The 23911-nt window shown below is 36.3% G+C and overlaps 1 long non-coding RNA gene across 1 annotated transcript in view; it reads left to right on the plus strand.

Moving 5' to 3' along the window:
- The window catches only part of LOC143675724 (uncharacterized), a 79511-nt gene that overhangs the window by 31146 nt on the left and 24454 nt on the right, over positions 1 to 23911 (plus strand). The window lies entirely within an intron of this gene.

The following is a 23911-nucleotide window of genomic DNA, read 5'->3' on the forward strand; positions in this document are numbered from 1 at the left end:
TTTTGAGATTTTGTATCTAGTCCTGTTGCACAGTCTGTATCCCTTCAGCTCCAATTACCCATTATCTTACCCTGTCTCTAACTCCTGCTGGACTCTGTTACCAATGATATATTCCAAGTTTATTCTCGAATGTTGGTTCACATCAGTGGGACCATACAGTATTTGTCCTTTAGTTTTTGGCTAGACTCACTCAGCATAATGTTCTCTAGTTCCATCCATGTTATTACATTCTTCATAAGTTTATCCTGTCTTAAAGCTGCATAGTATTCCATCATATGTATATACCACAGTTTGTTTAGCCACTCATCTGTTGATGGACATTTTGGCTGTTTCCATCTCTTTGCAATTGTAAATAATGCTGCTATAAACATTGGTGTGCAAATGTCTGTTTGTATCTTTGCCCTTAATCCTTTGAGTAGATACCTAGCAATGGTATTGATGGGTCGTATGGCAATTCTATATTCAGCTTTTTGAGGAACCGCCAAACTGCCTTCCAAAGCAGTTGCACCATTTGACATTCCCACCAACAGTGGATAAGTGTGAATCTTTCTTCGCATCCTCTCCAGCACTTGTCATTTTATGCTTTGTTGATAATGGCCATTCTGGTGGGTGTGAGATGATATCTCATTGTGGTTTTGATTTGCATTTCTCTAATGGCCAGGGACATTGAGCATCTCTTCATGTGCCTTTTGGCCATTTGTATTTCCTCTTCTGATAGGTGTCTGTTCAAGTCTTTTTCCCATTTTGTAATTGGGTTGGCTGTCTTTTTGTTGTTGAGTTGAACAATCTCTTTATAAATTCTGGATACTAGACCTTTATCTGATATGTCATTTCCAAATATTGTCTCCCATTGTGTAGGCTGTCTTTCTACTTTCTTGATGAAGTTCCTTGATGCACAAAAGTGTTTAATTTTGAGGAGCTCCCATTTATTTATTTCCTTGTTCAGTGCTCTTGCTTTAGGTTTAAGGTCCATAAAACCACCTCCAATTGTAAGATATCTCCCTACATTTTCCTCTAACTGTTTTATGGTCTTAGACCTAATATTTAGATCTTTGATCCATTTTGAGTTAACTTTTGTATAGGCTGTGAGATACGGGTCTTCTTTCATTCTTTTGCATATGGATATCCAGTTCTCTAGGCACCATTTATTGAAGAGACTGTTCTGTCCCAGGTGAGTTGGCTTGACTGCCTTATCAATGATCAAATGTCCATAGATGAGAGGGTCTATATCTGAGCACTCTATTCGATTCCATTGGTTGATATATCTATCTTTATGCCAATACCATGCTGTTTTGATCACTATGGCTTCATAATATGCCTTAAAGTCAGGCAGCGTGAGACCTCCAGCTTCGTTTTTTTTCCTCAAGATGTTTTTAGCAATTCGGGGCACCCTGCCCTTCTAGATAAATTTGCTTATTGGTTTTTCTATTTCTGAGAAATAAGTTGTTGGGATTTTGATTGGTATTGCATTGAATCTGTAAATCAATTTAGGTAGGATTGACATCTTAACTATATTTAGTCTTCCAATCCATGAACATGGTATGCCCTTCCATCTATTTAGGTCTTCTGTGATTTCTTTTAACAGTTTCTTTGTAGTTTTCTTTGTCTAGGTTTTTTGTCTCTTTAGTTAAATTTATTCCTAGGTATTTTATTCTTTTAGTTACAGCTGTAAATGGAATTTGTTTCTTGATTTCCCTCTCAGCTTGTTCATTGCTAGTGTATAGAAATGCTACAGATTTTTGAATGTTGATCTTGTAACCTGCTACTTTGCTGTACTCATTTATTAGCTCTAGTAGTTTTGTTGTGGATTTTTCCGGGTTTTCGACGTACAGCATCATATCGTCTGCAAACAGTGCTAGTTTTACTTCTTCCTTTCTAATTTTGATGCCTTGTATTTCTTTTTCTTGTCTAATTGCTCTGGCTAGAACCTCCAACACAATGTTGAATAATAGTGGTGATAATGGACATCCTTGTCTTGTTCCTGATCTTAGGGGGAAAGTTTTCAGATTTTCCCCATTGAGGATGATATTAGCTGTGGGTTTTTCATATATTCCCTTTATCCTTTTAAGGAAGTTCCCTTGTATTCCTCTCCTTTGAAGTGTTTTCAACAGGAAAGGATGTTGAATTTTGTCAAATGCCTTCTCTGCATCAGTTGAGATGATCATGTAATTTTTCTGCTTTGATTTGTTGATATGGTATAGTACATTAATTGATTATCTTCTGATGAAACATCCTTGCATACCTGGGATGAATCCTACTTGGTCATGATGTATAATTCTTTTAATGTGTTGTTGGATATGATTTGCTAGAATTTTATTGAGGATTTTTGCATCTATATTCATTAGAGAGATTGGTCTGTAGTTTTCTTTTTTTGTAATATCTTTGCCTGGTTTTGGTATGAGGGTGATGTTGGCTTCATAGAATGAATTAGGTAGTTTTCCCTCCACTTCGATTTTTTGAAGAGTTTGAGGAGAGTTGGTACTAATTCCTTCTGGAATGTTTGATAGAATTCACATGTGAAGCCGTCTGGTCCTGGACTTTTCTTTTTAGGAAGCTTTTGAATGACTAATTCAATTTCTTTACTTGTGATTGGTTTGTTGAGGTCATCTATTTCTTCTTGAATCAAAGTTGGTTGTTCATGTCTTTCCAGGAACCCATCCATTTCATCTAAATTGTTGTATTTATTAGCGTAAAGTTGTTCATAGTATCCTGTTATTACCTCCTTTATTTCTGTGAGGTCAGTAGTTATGTCTCCTCTTCCATTTCTGATCTTATTTATTTGCATCCTCTCTTCTTCTTTTTGTCAATCTTGCTAAGGGCCCATCAATCTTATTGATTTTCTCATAGAACCAACTTCTGCTCTTATTGATTTTCTCTATTGTTTTCATGTTTTCAATTTCATTTATGTCTGCTCTAATCTTTGTTATTTCTTTCCTTTTGCTTACTTTGGGGTTAGTTTGCTGTTCTTTCTCCAGTTCTTCCAAGTGGACAGTTAATTCCTGCATTTTTGCCTTTTCTTCTTTTCTGATATAGGCATTTAGGGCAATAAATTTCCCTCTTAGCACTGCCTTTGCTTTGTCCCATAGGTTTTGATATGTTGTGTTTTCATTTTCATTCGCCTTGAGGTATTTACTAATTTCTCTTGCAATTTCTTCTTTGACCCACTCGTTGTTTAAGAGTGTGTTGTTGAGCCTCTACGTAGTTGTGAATTTTCTGGCACTCCGCCTTTTATTGATTTCCAACTTCATTCCTTTATGATCCAAGAAAGTGTGTATGATTTCAATCTTTTTAAATTTGTTAAGACTTGCTTTGTGACCCAGCATATGGTCTATCTTTGAGAATGATCCATGAGCACTTGAGAAAAAGGTGTATCCTGCTGTTGTGGGATGTAATGTCCTATAAATGTCTGTTAAGTCTAGCTCATTTATAGTAATATTCAGATTCTCTATTTCTTTATTGATCCTGTGTCTAGATGTTCTGTCCATTGATGAGAGTGGTGAGTTGAAGTCTCCAACTATTATGGTATATGTGTCTATTTCCCTTTTCCGTGTTTGCAGTTTATTCCTCACGTATTTAGGGGCATTCTGGTTCGGTGTATAAATATTTATGATTGTTATGTCTTCTTGTTTAATTGTTCCTTTTATTAGTAGATCGTGTCCTTCTTTGTCTCTTTTAACTGTTTTGCATTTGAAATCTAATTTGTTGGATATTAGTATAGCTACTCCTGCACTTTTCTGGTTGTTATTTGCATGAAATATCTTTTCCCAAACTTTCACTTTCAACCTATGTTTATCTTTGGGTCTAAGATGTGTTTCCTGTAGACAGCATATAGAAAGATCCTGTTTTTTAATCCATTGTGCCAGTCTATGTCTTTTGATTGGGGAATTCAGTCCATTGACATTTAGTGTTATTACTGTTTGGATAATATTTTCCTCTACCATTTTGCGTTTTGTATTATGTACATAATATCTGATTTTCCTTCTTTCTACACTCTTCTCCATACCTCTCTGTTCAATCTTTTCGTATCTGACTGTAGTGCTCCCTTTTGTATTTCTTGCAGAGCTGGTCTCTTGGTCACAAATTCTCTCAGTGTCTTTTTGTCTGAGAATGTTTTAATTTCTCCCTCATTTTTGAATGCCAATTTTGCTGGATATAGAAATCTTGGTTGGCAGTTTTTCTCTTTTAGTAATTTAAATATATCATCCCACTGTCTTCTAGCTTCCATGGTTTCTGCTGAGAAATCTACACATAGTCTTATTGGGTTTCCCTTGTATGTGATGAATTGTTTTTCTCTTGTTCCTTTCAAGATCCTCTCTTTCTCTTTGACCTCTGACATTCTAACTAGTATGTGTCTTGGAGAATGCCTATTTGGGTCTATTTTCTTTGGGGTGCACTGCACTTCTTGGATCTGTAATTTTAGGTCTTTCATAAGAGTTGGGAAATTTTCAGTGATAATTTCTTCCATTAGCTTTTCTCCTCCTTTTCCCTTCTCTTCCTCTTCTGGGATACCCACAACATGTATATTTGTGTGCTTCATCTTGTCCTTCAGTTCCCTGATCCCCTGTTCAAATTTTTCCATTCTTTTCCCTATAGTTTCTGTTTCTTTTTGGAATTCAGATGTTCCATCCTCCAAATCACTAATTCTATCTTCTGTCTCTTTAAATCTACCATTGTAGGTGTGCATTGTTTTTTCCATCTTTTTTACTTTGTCCTTCACTTCCATATGTTCTGTGATTTGTTTTTTCAGTTTTTCTATTTCTTCTTTTTGTTCAGCTCATGTCTTCTTCATGTCTTCCCTCAATTTATCAATTTGGTTTTTGAAGTGGTTTTCCATTTCTGTTTGTATATTCAGCATTAGTTGTCTTAGCTCCTTTATCTCATTTGAACTATTGGTTTGTTCCTTTGACTGGGCCATATTTTCAATTTTCTGAGCGTGATCCATTATCTTCTGCTGGCGTCTGGGCATTTAGTCAGATTTCCTTGGGTGTTGGACCCAACAGGTTGAAAGATTTTTCTGTGAAATCTCTAGGTTCTGTTTTTCTTATTCTGCCCAGTAGGTGGTGCTCGTGGCACTCATTTGTCTGCGGGTCCCACCAGTAAAAGGTGCTGTGGGTCCTTTAACTTTGGAAAACTCTCGCCGTGGGGGAGGTTCGCCAGCCGAAGCGGCTTGGAAGAGTGCCAATCCGAATCTCCCAGCCGGCCCGGGGATCCGAACGCGGGGAGGGTCGCCGGCCGCCGCAGCCCGCGAGAGCGCCCATCCAAATCTCCTAGCTGGCCTGGGGCGCAAAGCATGGTGGGAGGGTGCCAGTCGCCGTGGCCCGGGGGAGTGTACCATTCCCAGCCGGACCGGGAAGCCACATGTTTGGAAAGGACCCTGGTCACTGTTCTCCACGGCCTGGGGATCTCCAATCCAATTCTCCCAGCTGGCCCGGGGAGCCGCGCGTGGGGGGGGCGCTAGCTGCCGTCGCTTGAGGGGCCCGCCTGTCCAATTCTCCCAGCCATCCTGGGAAGGAGGGAGGGAGGGACTCCGGCCGCCTTCCACCCCGGCCCGGGGAAACCTGCGCCCCTCGGCGATCTCACTGAAGCAGCTTCTCCCAGCCAGTCAGCTGTTCCAGAATGGGGTACGCTGTCTTCTTGATCTCTGTCATGGTTCTGGGAGCTGTTCTGTATCTTTTCTACTCCCCTAGTAGCTGTTCTGGAGGAGGAACTAAGACCCGCGCATCTTACTAAGCCGCCATCTTCTCCGGAAGTTTGACTCTCTGCTTTCTTGAATCTCTCTCATTCTCCAAAATGTTCCCTCTTTTATAGGATTCCAGAAACTAATCAAGACCCACCCAAATGGGTGAAGTCACATTTCCCCCAATGCAACTTAACCACTCTTGATTGGGTTAGATCTCCAGGGAGATGATCTAATTACATGTTCAAACATACAGTATTGAATAGGGATTATTCTGCCTTTACAAAATGGGATTTAGATTAAAACATGGCTTTTCTAGGGGACATACATCCTTTCAAACCAGTGCAGAGGGAATGACAAATATAAATGTATTTTAAATTGCTATATTTATATCTTTTTCTTAAGAACCCCATAAATCCATGTTCCCCTTTACTAGCAGTGTAGATGTTCAGAGATTACTATCTCAGCCTGTGTTCATAGTCATCAGTAGATATTACAGAGGGTCCTTGCTTCTTACAGTGTTAATATAGCTAGAATGAGAAGCTACTACCTTCCACTAGAGAAAACAAAAGGAAAAAAATTATGCAAGGCTATCTTCTTTACTGCTTAATTTTTGATGATCTTAGTTTCATGGCCTCTTCCTCATGCTAACTGCTGGGAGTGGTCCTTTTTTTTTTTTTAAGTGTCAAACCACTCAAACTGGCCTCTCCTCTTCATTCTTCAACCATAATGACCAATTTTGCTTCCTCAGGACTTTAGTTTAGATACCCATAGCAATTGTATATGCTATTAGATGTGATGGAAAAGCTGTGTGAGAATTTATTGGCAGTTAAGAGATTAAGTTTTCCCAGCTTAGTCAAGGTTTTGTCCAGAAAAGGCATTATAACAGGGGGAATCACTTAATGTAACACTGAACATAGGTTACTTATCTCTTCTGCCTTAAATAATATTTATTCTCTAAATTTTGTGCATCTCAAGTAGACTTGGTTTCCTCACTTTTTTGACATATACATAGGTGTTTTGTATACGAACTGTCGCATCAAATTTTTCAGCTGTTCACCAATCCACATCATACTTCTCTGTGTACCATAGCTGTCTGTTCAGATGCCTTTGTTTTGACATATGCGACCATCTGAAATAAGTCTCATCTTTCAAAAGTCCTTGTTCTTGTTCCATTTGCAGAACATGTATATGATAACTCTTTAATTGAAATTTGACCTAAACAGTCTAGATTATATGTAGGTATGAAGGGAATTTTTTAAAAAAACATTGAAAAGTAAGCTGTAAACATTAGAACTTTATTTCTTAATTTTAAAATATGTTGATATGCCTTAAACTGTGGCTATAGATCATTGTCATTTTGTGTTTTCTGAGATTGTTTTGAAATATACTTTTACTGTTAATGCAGAATTGTCATGTATGTAAGCTGCATGTTGACATTTGTCTTTTAAGAAAACAAAAATAATTATATTGATGTGAAGCATATTACTTTTTCAAGTATCAACATAATCACTCAGCAACCAAATGCTTGGTAATTTGGTATCTGTTGAGGTGGGGAGGGTGGACAGGTAATCTATGCATATAGCAACAGTACCAAGACATAAAGCAGGGGGAAATATATTTTTACCCCAAAATTAAAAAAACAAAGCAATTTCTTACATGTCCATACTGCAATTTTTTTTAAATAAAGAAATTAGCATTGAAATTGTACTACTGTCGATAAAATCTAGGAGCTTCATTCAGATTTTTACAAACTGTTCCAGTGATATCTAAAGAGCAAATTATGCTTTTCATTTCATTTTTCTTTTTTTGGTAGGAAGACCACAGAAGTGATACTGTTCTTTTTTTCTTTTTTTTGGTAATGCATTCTTAATGGGTCCTGTTAGGAGGTACATAAGTTGGTAGGATGGATAACTTTTCGCATTTGTTTAAGGTGGCTTTAGGTTTTTCCACTGTGAAGTTACTATTTCTCTTTTCAATTTTATAAGTATCTTTATCTTAGATATAGATATATTATAGACATACATGTATGTATTTTAACATCTGCTGGTTTTTGTTTTTAGGATTTTGTCTTTTTACCTGGGATTGTAAATTTCACTGCAGATTTGTTTGGGTTTTGTTCCCTTCATTCTGCTTGATACAGGGTAGGCCCTTCTAATTTGAGGATTTCCTTCATTCTGGAAAAGTATCAGCTATATATTTTTAAAGCTCCATTCTTTCTTTTTTCTCAGAATTCCCTTTTCTGTGAGAATGCCTATATTTAATTTTATTTGAATTTATCTGTTCTATCATCCTTGGATTTGGTGTGAGAGAGAGCTGTGTATAACTAGAAAAAAATTTTTTTTAAATATGCCATTATGTCTCTTTCATTTCTTTCTATTTGTGGTATTGTCTCTTCATCCAAGTAAAATGAGTCAAAGTAGTGTTGTATTTCTAACAGTGTAAAATAACATTGTGCACAGTGCTGCAAGCTAAAATATGCTAAGTGGACTTTAAAACAACAAAATTAATGTCTTTTTGAGAAAGAGTGCTTTTCCTCACAATGAATGAAATGCATGTTAAATCAATGTTCTCAACAAATATGTAGGGAAGTATACGTTGTTGGTGTAAAAACGAATGTTTGGGATCGGCCTGGAAAGGGTAGAAATGATAGACTATTAAAGACTTATGTCTTTATAGATTCTTCAGTGAATTCTAGGCAGGCTAAATTATGTAGGCAGGGTAAATTATGTCTAAATATTGCAGCACGACAAGGAATAGAACAAAGAAGAGATCCTGAACTCTAATGCCAGAATTCAGCCACTCTGACAGGGTCAACTCTGTCTCACAACTCTGCCATGATAATTCATGATTGGAATAACTGCAAGGCTCTGCAGAACTTGGGAGAAGAATTAAGCACATTTCATATAATTTTTATTTGCTTTCAAGAAAGTGTCCTGATAAATTTACAAATAGCAAAGAATTTAACACATTGAAATAAAAGTGATTTCCTCATGAATGAAGATTTGATCCGAAAATCAATTTAAATAGCTCTTTTTTCTAGCCTCCTGATATAACATTTTCCATAAGGAAAATTATGAATCAATAGATCTTGTGAAATGGATTCTGTGGTGGTTTTGAAGCATGTTCTTAAACTTTAATCCAGTCCTTTGAGCATAAATTTACCTATTGTAAGTAGATTCTGTTGATGAGGCTTACTTCAGTTAAGGCGTGAACCACCTCACTCAGGATAGGTCTTAATTTTCTTACTGGAGTCCTTTATAAACAGAATGAATATAGAGAAAAAAAGCCATGGAAGTAAGAAGCTGATAAGCAACAAAACCTGGAAGAGAAGGACCAGTAGACATTCGCATGTCCCTTGCCATGAGACAGAGGTAGCCACTCTGCAAGGAAAAAAGCATCACATTGATAATACCTAGATTTGGGCATTTTCTAGGCCTCAAAACTGTAAACTAATAAATTCCCATTGCTTAAACCAACCTAATTCATGGTGTCTGCTTTTAGTAACCTAGGAAACCACAACAGATACTATTATATTAATATATATAGCTATGATAGCATTTTAATAAAAATCTTCACCTTTTTTCTAAGAATTGAAAAGAAGTAAACAATTGTATTTTTAAAGTTATATTTGCACTCTCATAGGCATGTATATTTTTTGGTAAGTCAAGTACTAGCTAATACAAAGACATTAAAAAGCAATAATGAATATTTTGTTTAACTCATTGGATGGCAAAATAATATTTTCCTTAGATTTATTTACCCAATTAAATCAAACATTTCCTTTTCATGTAAATCATCATGTAGCGTGTATGTCTAAAAGAGGAAATTCTTTGAGAACTTGCTCAACACTGAAGGCAGAGAGGCTATGTGAAGAGTAGTGGTAACTACCTTATGAGCTTGTGTCTACACTCTAGAATAGGCACTGCAGTTGTCAGATCACCATGTCGAGTCCCCAGTTAGCAGTTTGGAAGGTAAAATGAGGTGGTTAAGAAGCAAAAAGAAAGAAGAACTTCATAGACTTCATCTTACTCACCACTCTTCCCATGGAGTTGTACCCCAAGGAATCTCTTCTTCCTGACCCCTCTCTGGCCTTCCCCTTTATTTCAGAAAAGAAAGTATCAGGGAGACTGGTAGAGGCCATTTTAGGTCCTGCTTTAGCACAATTTTGTCCATTTTACTCAGAAGCATGGTAGCAGCTCATCCCTTTCTTACATTCTGAAGTGTCACTTGTGGAGAAGAAATATGGGTGGAGAAGGACTTTCTCATTTCTTTTTTTTTCTTTTAAGAAAACAAACAATATACTTAGAACCATCAACAATAGATGACTTAGTTAGCTTAGCCATAGGCATATTTTAATGAAGTGTCCATATAATCATTATAAAGCCTGTGTTTGTGCAGTAAGTTTCATAAGCCAATTTAAAATTAAGGCAACGAAAGGCGGTGCAACGTTGGCTCAGTGGCGGAATTCTTCCCTGTCATCCCAGAGACCCGAGTTTGATTCTTCAAGCCTGCCCATACCAAAAAAAAAAAAAAAAAAAAGAGTCTAAAAAATTAAGGCAAGAAGAAAAAATATCTACATAGTCAGATATCAGAGTTTTTTTTTAGATCTTTCATGCAACACAGGACACACATACATTGCTGTTTATTAATAAGTAACACTTCATATACATAATGTTTCCAGAGTCTATGCCAGAAAGATTGAAGTCAGAGGGTTAGGGATAGGGTTAGGGTTAGGGTTAGGGTTAGGGAATGGTAGTACAGGCAGATCCAACAATCCAGAGCAATGCAGCTTGTTGTGGGGTGGGACGGCAAAGCAGCAGAGCGTTGGGGAGGGGCAAAGTTTACCTCTAAAGAACAACTCATACTTTAGCCATGTGACTGCTTTGCAGCAATTGGTTTCTCCACCAAAATTGTTGAGAACTGTTTTATTTAAGCTCCAAGAAACACCCCACTCCTCACTTCAACCAGCCCCCTCTCCCACCTCCTCTTCCTCTGAACAGCCAGCCATCCACGCTGCTACTCCTTGACTCTATCTATTTTTTTTTATTAACTAAAAAAAAATTAACTAACACAGCATTTAGAAATCATCCATTCTACATATGCAATCAGTAATTCTTAATATCATCACATAGATGTATGATCATCATTTCTTAGTACATTTGCATTGATTAAGGAAAAGAACTAGCAAAACAACAGAAAAAGATATAGAATGATAATATAGAGAAAAAAATAAAAATAATAATAAAAATAAAAAATAGAAAAAATATACAAAAAAGAAAAAAAAGGAAAAAGGAAAAAAACCAAAAAACCCAAACAAACAAACACACGAAAAAACTATAGCTCAGATGCAGCTTCATTCAGTGTTTTAATATGATTACTTTACAATTAGGTAGTATTGTGCTGTCCAGTTTTGAGTTTTTGTATCCAGTCCTGTTGCACAGTCTGTATCCCTTCAGCTCCAATTACCCATTATCTTACCCTGTTTCTAACTCTTGCTGAACTCTGTTACTAATGACATATTCCAAGTTTATTCTCGAATGTCGGTTCACATCAGTGGGACCATACAGTATTTGTCTTTTAGTTTTTGGCAAGACTCACTCAGCATAATATTCTCTAGGTCCATCCATGTTATTACATGCTTCATAAGTTTATCCTGTCTTAAAGCTGCATAATATTCCATCGTATGTATATACCACAGTTTGTTTAACCACTCATCTGTTGATGGACATTTTGGCTGTTTCCATCTCTTTGCAATTGTAAATAATGCTGCTAAAAACGTTGGTGTGCAAATGTCCATTTGTGTCTTTGCCCTTAAGTCCTTTGAGTAGATGCCTAGCAATGGTATTGATGGGTCGTATGGCAATTCTATATTCAGCTTTTTGAGGAATCGTCAAACTGCCTTCCACAGTGGTTGCACCATTTGACATTCCCACCAACAGTGGATAAGTGTGCCTCTTTCTCCGCATTCTCTCCAGGACTTGTCATTTTCTGTTTTGTTGATAATGGCCATTCTGGTGGGTGTGAGATGATATCTCATTGTGGTTTTGATTTGCATTTCTCTAATGGCCAGGGACATTGAGCATCTCTTCATGTGCCTTTTGGCCATTTGTATTTCCTCTTCTGAGAGGTGTCTGTTCAAGTCTTTTTCCCATTTTGTAATTGGGTTGGCTGTCTTTTTGTTGTTGTTGAGATGAACAATCTCTTTATAAATTCTGGATACTAGACCTTTATCTGATATGTCATTTCCAAATATTGTCTCCCATTGTGTAGGCTGTCTTTCTACTTTCTTGATGAAGTTCTTTGATGCACAAGAGTGTTTAATTTTGAGGATCTCCCTTTTATTTATTTCTTTCTTCAGTGCTCTTGTTTTAGGTTTAAGGTTCATAAAACCACCTCCAATTGTAAGATCCATAAGATATCTCCCTACATTTTCCTCTAGCTGTTTTATGGTCTTAGACCTAATGTTTAGATCTTTGACCCAATTTGAGTTAACTTTTGTATAGGGTGTGAGATACGGGGCCTCTTTCATTCTTTGGCATATGGATATCCAGTTCTATAGTCACCATTTATTGAAGAGACTGCTCTGTCCCAGGTGAGTTGGCTTGACTGCCTTATCAAAGATCAAATGTCCATAGATGAGAGGGTCTATATCTGAGCACTCTATTCAATTCCATTGGTCAATATATCTATCTTTATGCCAATACCATGCTGTTTTGAACACTGTGGCTTCATAATATGCCTTAAAGTCAGGCAGTGTGAGACCTCCAGCTTCGTTTTTCTTCCCCAATATACTTTTAGCAATTCGGGGTACCCTGCCCTTCTAGATAAATTTGCTTATTGGTTTTTCTATTTATGAGAAATAAGTTCTGGAGATTTTGATTGGTATTGCATTGAATCTGTAAATCAATTTAGGTAGGATTGACATCTTAACTATATTTAGTCTTCCAATCCATGAACACAGTATGACTTCCATCTATTTAGGTCTTCTGTGATTTCTTTTAACAGTTTTTTGTAGTTTTCTTTGTATAGGTTTTTTGTCTCTTTAGTTGAATTTATTCCTAGGTATTTTATTCTTTTAGTTACAATTGTAAATGGAATTTGTTTCTTGATTTCCCCCTCAGCTTGTTCATTGCTAGTGTATAGAAATGCTACAGATTTTTGAATATTGATCTTGTAACCTGCTACTTTGCTGTACTCATTTATTAGCTCTAGTAGTTTTGTTGTGGATTTTTCCAGGTTTTTGATGTATAGTATCATATCATCTGCAAACAGTGATAGTTTTACTTCATCTTTTCCAATTTTGATGCCTTGTATTTCTTTTTCTTGTCTAATTGCTCTGGCTAGAACCTCCAACATGATGTTGAATAATAGTGGTGATAATGGACATCCTTGTCTTGTTCCTGATCTTAGGGGAAAATTTTCAGATTTTCCCCACTGAGAATGATGTTAGCTGTGGGTTTTTCATATATTCCCTCTATCATTTTAAGAAAGTTCCCTTGTATTCCTATCTTTTGAAGTGTTTTCAGCAGGAAAGGATGTTGAATCTTGTCAAATGCCTTCTCTGCATCAATTGAGATGATCATGTGATTTTTCTGCTTTGATTTGTTGATATGGTGTATTACATTAATTGATTTTCTTATGTTGAACCATCCTTGCATACCTGGGATGAATCCTACTTGGTCATGATGTATAATTCTTTTAATGTGTTGCTGGATTCGATTTGCTAGAATTTTGTTGATGATTTTTGCATCTATATTCATTAGGGAGATTGGTCTGTAGTTTTCTTTTTTTGTAATATGTTTGCCTGGCTTTGGTATGAGGGTGATGTTGGCTTCATAGAAAGAATTAGGTAGATTTCCCTCCACTTCGATTTTTTTGAAGAATTTGAGGAGAGTTGGTACTAATTCTTTCTGGAATGTTTGGTAGAATTCACATGTGAAGCTGTCTGGTCCCGGGCTTTTGTTTTTGGGAAGCTTTTGAGTGACTGATTCAATTTCTTTACTTGTGATTAGTTTGTTGAGGTCATCTATTTCTTTTTGAGTCAAAGTTGGTTGTTCATGCCTTTCTAGGAACTCATCCATTTCATCTAAATTGTTGTATTTATTAGCATAAAGTTGTTCATAGTATTCTGTTATTACCTCCTTTATTTCTGTGTGGTCAGTGGTTATGTCTCCTCTTCCATTTCTGATCTTATTTATTTGCATCCTCTCTCTTCTTCTTTTTGTCAATCTTGATAGGGGCCCATCAATCTTATTGATTTTCTCATAGAACCAACTTCTGGTCTTATTGATTTTCTCTATTGTTTTCATGTTTTCAATTTCATTTATTTCTGCTCTAATCTTTGTTATTTCTTTCCTTTTCCTTGCTTTGGGGTCAGTTTGCTGTTCTTTCTCCAGTTCTTCCAAGTGGACAGTTAATTCCTGAATTTTTGCCTTTTCTTCTTTTGTGATATAGGCATTTAGGGCAATAAATTTCCCTCTTAGCACTGCCTTTGCTGCGTCCCATAGGTTTTGATATGTTGTGTTTTCATTTTCATTTGCCTCGAGATATTTACTAATATCTCTTGCAATTTCTTCCTTTACCCACTCGTTTTTTAAGAGTGTGTTGTTGAGCCTCCATGTATTTGTGAATTTTCTGGCACTCTGCCTAATATTGATTTCCAACTTCATTAATTTATGATCCGAGAAAGTGTTGTGTATGATTTCAATCTCTTTGAATTTGTTAAGACTTGCTTTGTGACCCAGCATATGGTCTATCTTTGAGAATGATCCATGAGCACTTGAGGAAAAGGTGTATCCTGCTGTTGTGGGATGTAATGTCCTATAAATGTCTGTTAAGTGTAGCTCATTTATTGTAATATTCAAATTCTCTATTCCTTTATTGATACTCTGTCTAGATGTTCTGTCCATTGATGAGAGTGGTGAATTGAAGTCTCCAAGTATTGTGGTATATGTGTCTATTTCCCTTTTCAGTGATTGCAGTGTATTCGTCACATATTTGGGGCATTCTCATTCGGTGCATAAATATTTATGATTGTTATGTCTTCTTGTTTAGTTGTTCCTTTTATTAGTAGATCTTGTCCTTCTTTGTCTCTTTTAACTGTTTTGCATTTGAAGTCTAATTTGTTGGATATTAGTATAGCTACTCCTGCTCTTTTCTGGTTGTTATTTGCATAAAATATCTTTTCCCAACCTTTCACTTTCAACCTATGTTTATCTTTGGGTCTAAGATGTGTTTCCTGTAGACAGCACATAGAAAGATCCTGTTTTTTAATCCATTGTGCCAGTCTATGTCTTTTGATTGGGGAATTCAGTCCATTGACATTTAGTGTTATTACTGTTTGGATAATATTTTCCTCTAACATTTTGCCTTTTGTATTATATATATCATATCTGATTTTCTTTCCTTCTACACTCTTCTCCATACCTCTCTCTTCTGTCTTTTCCTATCTGACTCTAGTGCTCCCTTTAGTATTTATTACAGAGCTGGTCTCTTGGTCACAAATTCTCTCAGTGCCTTTTTGTGTGAGAATGTTTTAATTTCTCCCTCATTTTTGAAGGACAATTTTGCTGGATATAGAAGTCTTGTTTGGCAGTTTTTCTCTTTTAGTAATTTAAATATATCATCCCACTGTCTTCTAGCTTCCATGGTTTCTGCTGAGAAATCTACACATAGTCTTATTGGGTTTCCCTTGTATGTGATGGATTGTTTTTCTCTTGTTGCTTTCAAGATCCTCTCTTTCTCTTTGACCTCTGACATTCTAACTAGTATGTGTCTTGCAGAATGCCTATTTGGATCTATTGTCTTTGGGGTGCACTGCACTTCTTGGATCTGTAATTTTAGGTCTTTCATAAGAGTTGGGAAATTTTCAGTGATAATTTCTTCCATTAGTTTTTCTCCTCCTTTTCCCTTCTCTTCTCCTTCTGGGACACCCACAACACGTATGTTTGTGTGCTTCATATTATCATTCAGTTCCCTGATCCCCTGTTCAAAATTTTCCATTCTTTTCCCAATAGTTCCTGTTTCTTTTTGGAATTCAGATGTTCCATCCTCCAGTTCACTAATTGTAGCCTCTGTCTCTTAAGTCTACCATTGTAGCTATTCATTGTTTTTTCCATCTTTTCTACTTTGTCCTTCACTTCCATAAGTTCTGTGATTTGTTTTTTCAGACTTTCTATTTCTTCTTTTTGTTCAGCCCATGTCTTCTTCATGTCCTCCCTCAGTTTATTGATTTGGTTTTTGAAGACGTTTTCTATTTCTGTTCGTATATTCAGAATTAGTTGTCTCAGCTCCTGTATCTCATTTGAACTATTGGTTTGTTCCTTTGACTGAGCCATATCTTCAATTTTCCTGGCGTGATCCGTTATTTTTTGCTGGTGTCTGTGCATTTAATCAGATTTCCCTGGGTTTGGGACCCAGGAGGTTGAAAGATTTTCCTGTGAAATCTCTGGGCTCTGTTTTTCTTATCCTGCCCAGTATGTGTTGCTCATCTGTCTGCAGGTCCCACCAGTAAAAGATGCTGTGGCTCCTTTAACTTTGGAAGACTCTCGCTGTGGGGGAGGGTCACCAGCCAAAGAGGCTTGGGGGAGTGCCGAATCAAATCTCTCAGCCAGCCCGGGAATCCGTGCGTGGGGGGGGACGCCGGCCACCGCGGCTTGGGGGAGTGCCGCTCTAAATCTCCCAGCCAGCCCAGGAATCCACACGCCGAGGGGGCACTGGCTGCCATCGCTTGAGGGGACTGCCTGTACAAATCTCCCAGCCAGCCCAGAAAGGAGGGAGGGAGGGGCTCCGGCCGCCAGCTACCAAGGCCCGAGTAAGCGCGCGCCCCTCGGGAATCTCACTGCAGTGGATTCTCTCCGCCTGTTCAGCCATTCCAGAATGGGGTACGCTGTCTTTTTGGTCTCTGTCATGGCTCTGGGAGCTATTCTGTACCATTTCTGTTTCTTAAGTAGCTGTTCTGGAGGAGGAACTAAGACCCGTGCATCTTACTAAGCCGCCATCTTCTCCAGAAGTCAATATCAGAGTTCTTAAATTCTAAGTATTAAACATTAACTTAGATGAGCTGTTAAAACTGAACGTTCTCAAAATATCAAATAGATAGTACTTACACAAACATCTGCATTGCTATAATAATGACCTATGTTATGAAATATTGTCCTTCGTTCAGGAAAATATGAAGATACAAATATTTTTACTATTCACATATGGAAAGCTTGACCTCCTAAAATGGATATCTTTGTTTGCTTATCCATAGGCATATTAAAAAAAGAATCCAAGTAATTATCAGAAAGCCTGTTTGTACAATATGTTTCATAAACCAATTGAAAATTAAAGCAAGGACAGAAAACAATCTATAGATACAGATATCAGAGTTACTTGAATTCTAAATGTTAAACAGTATCTTAAATACCATTTGATTAACTATCAAAACTGCGTTCTTAAAATATCATGTAAAAAGTTATTACAACTATCAACTTTGGTATAGCAGTAGTCACTAAATATTTTCAAATTCTTTATTTCAGGAATTTATTTTATCTAACTTTAGCATTTCTAAACTCAAATTTCTGAGAAACAGCCCACCCCCAAACTCTCTGGCTCCAAAAGGAAAGTACTGAGGCATGTTGAAGCCCCAGAGTGGGGAAATAAGGGAAATAGTATATTAGATTCTTAAGCTAAATACAAGTGATTAATGGAATTCACAATTAAATTTCTGTAATGGCAAAATCATAACATGCATGTCATTTTGACCTGAAATAGGTATAGAAACCTTATGGTTTGGATCAGGTCCTTTAAACATTATTGGGGTATTTCACATATTGCACCAATCTGTATATTTTATCTGACTCAGTACAAGAAACACATCATGTAAATGATCCTGCCACTTGAACAGAAAACCTCTGCCATTTTTCTAAGCCACGGGGGCTTCTCCCCAGCCCTGCCTCCAAAAGCTTCCCCAGCTCTTCTCTAGTAACATAGCTGTAGCCCTTGAGTTTCTTGGGATCTGGATTCACTGCCAGATTTTTCCTCATAAGCAAAAAATAGCCATTCTCCCCAGATTCCATTCAATTGACTTGTGATAGATTCAGATTATAAGGATTATGTTTTTTGTGGAAATCCACGACAAAACCGATCCAGTGTTAATTTAATCACGGAGAAAGGGTTTTTGGTGGGAATCAGTTCATTCTTTTTTTATTCAAAGAATGTATACAATCACAGTATATGACACACTTTTTAGGCACTAAGTTTATCATAATGAGGTGTCAAATTCCTGCCCTTAGTAATTTTGTGAAATTATCGCATTTACATAATGAAAATTATAAGAACACCGAACATGACAAGTGCTAATGAAAAGTGATGAACAAGTTCCGTGGCGCGCACATCCCCTGATTTATAAAGGAGTCTCTTTGCTATAAATAACATGCCAGCATTTTTTTCACAGAACTTCTGAATCAGGCTTTTAGTGGTTTCCCAAGAAAGTTCAATATATGATTCCCATGAACTCAGCATTATTTATTAAATGACCACGAAGCTTAGATTCTTAACTTTTCTCCCTTTTCATGTGGTAAGAAAATCTATAATTTTACAATTTTTAAACCCCATTTCAGCCCAAATTATGTCTTCTCATCAAGTCCTTTGATTAGACCCTAGAATTTGAGTCATTAAGAAACTTCTATAAAAAGACTGAGAAGACAAGAAGTATATCCTCATTTTGATTTATTTGGGGTTCATATTCTATAGCTCAAAGACAACTGATTGTCTGGGCAGTCAAATGGGTGTCTGCTCCTTGGGAATTCCCACCTCATTCTGTAGACATCTCCTGGCTATTCTTCCTCCATTGGCATCATTTTCTTCCATTTCCACTAGATTGTGTAATTGCAATGAGTCAGGAAAATACCCCAGGGAGAAAATGTTAAAATGCCCTGCTTTATTGGGAATTTTTTTTTTATTGAACACAGGGTGATCTTCTTAGTCATCATTTAGGGGCTAAAATAGCTTTAATCCTGAGTTATCAGTTCATCTTTTCAATTTTTGGTCAAATGTTCACATTAAACTCTGTCCTTAGAACTACACAGCCTTTAATTTTTTTTGTTGCCCCCAAATCTGCATTTCCTAAACAAATGATTCTCCCCAATTCCCTGACAAAATTCGTTTGTACAGTGTTCATAATTTAACTCCCTTGCAATTGTCTGTTGGAGCAGGACTGATTTCCTAACTAAACAATTCTATGTGAACTCCCACTCTCCAAAAAAAAAAAAAAAAAAAAAAAAAAAAAAGTGAGAAGTTGATGACTCATTAGATTTAAACTGAATAATATATTCACCTGGAAAAGTATATTTAGCCTCTGCTCTCTCCTGTTTCAAGAGTTAGTCTTTCATATTAAATAAAACAACAATCAAGCCACTTTGTGACTGTCCTACCAAAGTGAATGTGTTTTAATACAGAGTTATGTAGAAGCATGTAATCAGTGGAAATAGTTCTCCCATCGTTCCTCATCCTTGACTTTGAAACATCAACAAGGGCAACAGCTAATTTCTTAAGACATGTATTATACTCCAGGTGTTGTCTGAATACTTAATATTCATTTTCTCTATTACAACACTAGTCTGAGGTAAGTACTATTATTTTACTACATTTTATCAATAAGAAAACTTAAAAATAAGTAATTCAAGCCAGGAACCCAGATCTAGGATTTGGACCTTCATCTACTCACTGAGCCGGTGTCCATCACCACAGCAAGTTTTTCTTGTCATGATTTCTAGATTGAGAGGAAGGAAAACCTAATTGATTTGAATTGTCAGGCTCTCTAGCTTACCACAACACCTGGTACACTGAAAGGTCTCACAATAAAAGGGTTTGTTTTCATAATTCCTAAATTTTGAAATAATTACATACAGAAACACATCATAAGTGTGACCTGTCTCCTTTGAAAATATATTTTCTCAATTATTTCCATCTATGAATTTGCCAGATTTTTTTGGAAAAGAGTTAATGAAATAAATCTCTGACAAACAAAAGCCATCTTCCACCTTAGCTTTTTCAGAATTTTTATTCAAGTGGCAATTCCTTTTTTATTTGGCTCCAATGATCTTGTCATCAATTTCACAAAGAATGCAGTGATAAAAATGCAAAAAACAACCAAACTATAACCAAAATGATGGTAACAGGAAAACAAATATATGCACTCATCTTTCCTAAAGGTTGTAATTCACTGCCAAATGCTGTCTCTGAAATCTGGAATATAGAACCTGCAGTTCAATTTAGGGCCTGAGTTTCTTTTAGATATTGTGGCTGATTGGGTGGGTATATGTGAATGTGCACATGTGTTGTTTGTGTTTCCTTTGAGTTAAGACATTCTCAAATATTGGCAGGTTAAGCACAAATACACACTCATCTTCAGAATCCAAGAATAGTGATGAAATTTATGTCTTTTATGGATTAGTATCTAATTAACTAAGAATATGAATGAAAAAACTAGAATCTTGATACTGGATTACATATATTTTATGAATAGACTTTTTATGTAGACCCTTAGAAACTTCAGTAGCACAGAACTGTTAGGGAAAAAGAAACAGTCTTGGGTTGCACAAAAGTTAAAATGCTAACTAAAAGAAGCAAGCACAAAATGAAACAAAAATGAAAATAAAGATAAGGAAAAGATCTATCTGTAAAATATGAATAGAAAATAAAACTGCGATGGCAATATTAATATTTTATAAGCTAAAAATAAATGTAAAACTATATATTAAATGTAATTTGATAAAAATATAATAATTGAAAGCAATAGTATGCAAGTGAATCATTAATTATCTGTGAAGTACTTTATTACATGCCTATATAAAATGTAAAAAATAAATCAACAATCATGGTGGGAGAATTTATCTTCTTTCAAAAATAATACATAGGCCAAATAAAAAAATAAGATATAAGTCAATAGAAAACAATAATATTAATTGTATGTATGCCACAAAAGCTATGGAATACTTCAAAAGTAAATCTCAATAAATTCTAATAATTGATAACTATATCATTTAGTTACATTCCCCCACCACAAGGTGCAATAATATAGGAGATTAACAACAAAGGTAAAACTAAATTTTATTCTATTATAAATTGAAAAACACTCATCCAGTGGTCAAAGATTTAAAATAGAAGTGTTAAACTATTAGGAGTGAACAACCATAAGGATGGTACATAACAAAACTTGTGGGATGTGGCCCAAGTGGAATGGCAAAGAAAATATGTAGCTTTACAAGGATTTTCTTGAGCCTTTTCATGCCTCGTCATTTTTATTGGTTTGTAGACATGGTGAATTTAACATAGAGAGTGGTGCATAATTTTATATCCCTAGAAATATTCTTGAGTTTTGTTCTAGGATGCAGTTAAATTATTTGGAGAGTTTGATCTTCTCAGGTCTTGATTTTAAGATTTCTTAGATATGACTAGAAATTACTAGTAACTAGTAACTAGAGCCAGTTTTTCTCCATTGCTAAGACAATATATTTCTGAGTATTCTTCCCATAGCCCCATGAGTCAGGAAGTTTCTAGTCTGACTTGTGACAGTAGGCATCATTCACGGTTCTGTGAGATTACAAGGCTCTGTTTCCTCTAATTCCTTCAGGTTTTTTACCCCAGCTTCCAGTATCTTCCTCATACACATGTGTTGATTGGTACTCTGTTGGATCCTCAGGGATGTTGCATGAAAGGCAGCTTGATATTTGTGGCCACTTAATTTATAGGTTCAGATTTATGGACAGCACAGACTTCAGTGATATAAAAACAAAATTTATTAGGAAAGTAATTACAAGATTATTAGAAATGAGACCTAGTTACATCACCAGATGGGGCAGCTTCAACAGCTGAAGAGGAGTGCTGGGGAATCTCGGAGACAGCATTCAGGGTCTGACTGGCAGAAATCCACAGCACAGCATTTTCTCTCTCTCTTTCCTTCATGACATTCTCTAGTCTTACTGCTTGCATGCAATTTATGTGGTATCTTTACACAACAGTGGCCAAATTCCAATTAGTTTATGTGATTGTGCCCAGGTGGTCCTCTGGGAACGGGCTAATAACTGAGAGGAGTTTCCTGGGACCTAGATAACTCTTTTTATCAAAATACATCTTTTTCTAGGAGGATAGCCAGCCCTCCAAGTTAGAGTGTACATTTCAACCATTTATTACCAAGTTCACATAATGGCCATCTTAGTTAATCATAACAAACTCTACAACAATTTATTATCAAGGTCACGTTATGGTAACCTCAGTTGAGTATAATAAACTCTACAAATTTATTACCAAAATCATGTAATGGCCACACCAGTTAAGCATAACAAATTCTATAACAGTTTATTACTGAAGTCATGTAATGGCCACATCAGTTGAGCAGAATAGACTCTACAAATTTAGTTTTCCCTTTCAAAGAATGATGCTACATATTTCTGGAGTTATTTCTTTGTTTAGCACTGTCATCTCTGGTCTGTTCTGTGAACTCTAACTGCCTTGGTCTCCCCAGACTCTAGGCTGTATCTTCGGTCTCAGGGAGCACCCCAAGTTATACCTGTGTTTTCTCTGTCTGCACACTTCCTTGGGACTCTAAGCAGTAAACTAGGGCATTTGCAGAGCTCACCTTGTTTCCCTGTATCTCAGCGATCATTTTTCTTCATTGACTTATGTTGAAAATATCTTGAAAATTGGTTGCTCATGTAGGAAGGTAAATTTACTCTTTTGTTTTTCTGTCAGCTCAGCCAAAGGCTTTGTATAGCCAATGAGATATCAGTAGATATAAAACAAGTGGAACTAAGATACTGTTTTAAAATTGAGAATATCTGCCTTTGGCACCAAAATCACAGTTAAAAGACATTACTTGTATCCTGATACATCCCAGAGTAATTTGGGCAGAAAAATTAAAAAGCATTTGCAAATTCACCTTGAGGGACTTGGGGAAATTGTGGAAATATTAAACTTCCCCACCTGGGAAATTCCTAATATTCTCACAAGTATTAGGGACTACCAATTTAATAAACCATACCCTTGAACTTGGGGCTTGCCCTTATGAAACTTATTCCTCCAAAGAACAAGTTAAGCCTACTTATAATTATACCTAAGAGTCACCTGTAGAGAACCTCTTTTGTGGCTCAGATGTGACCTCTCCCTCTAAGCCAACTCTGCAAATAAACTCATTACCCTTCCCACTGTGTGGAAGATTGCACCCAGGGAAGTAAATCTACTAGCAACATCGGACATGACCTCCAGGGATGAGACTGACCTTGGCATCATGGGATTTAAAATCTTTCTTGACAAAAAGGAGGAAAAGAAATGAAACAAAAGTTTCAGTAGCTAAGGGATTTCAAGTATAGGTGAGAGGTTATTTTGGTGGTTATTCTTATCCATTATATAGGTATTCTTTTTTAGTTTCTAGTGTATTAAAATAACTAGGAGGAAATACCAGAAACTACTGAACTGTAATCCATTAGCCTTGATTCTTGAAGACAATTATATAATACATTTTACAGTATGACCATGTGGTTATGAAAACATTGTAACTGACACTCTCTTTATCCTGTGTATGGGCAGATAAGTAAGAAAATAGAGGCAAAAAAAGTAAATAATTTTTTGGGGGAATAAAGGGTATGAGATGTCTTGGGTGTTCTATTTTATTTTTATTTTCTGGGGTAATGAAACTCTTCTGATTTTGTGGCAATGAATGCCAACTATATGATGATACTGTGAGTCATTGATTGTACACATTGGATGATCCTATGGTATGTAAGTACATTTCAATGAAGTTGCATTAAAAAAAGAGAAAGAGGAAATTTAAAAAAGAAACTCTAATGTCTATTAAAAGTATGCATTTTAAAGGTGAACTTATTAAATTCTTATAACTACCAGATGAAAACATTTTTTTGGGGGTGGTGGTGCATGGTCTGGTACTCAAACCTGGGTCTCCCACATGGAAGACAGTCATTCTAACCACTGAACTACCCGTGCACCCCCTGATGAAAACATTTTTTGTTGCAATTATTTAAATAATTACTAAACTCAAAATTCTAAAAAAAAAAAAAAAAAGACATGCCCATTTGTTCATTCAATTGGAATGAGGTATACATATACCTAATACAACTCAAATTGCAACTTGCATCCACCCAGCCATGCTTGGCCAATATCTATATACCTACCCCAGACAGTCACAGTCACAGACACTTGAGAAATAAATGCTTTTTTGTTCTATGCCAT

The sequence above is a fragment of the Tamandua tetradactyla genome, chromosome 1 (assembly GCF_023851605.1).
Source record: "Tamandua tetradactyla isolate mTamTet1 chromosome 1, mTamTet1.pri, whole genome shotgun sequence".
Lineage (NCBI taxonomy): Eukaryota > Metazoa > Chordata > Mammalia > Pilosa > Myrmecophagidae > Tamandua > Tamandua tetradactyla.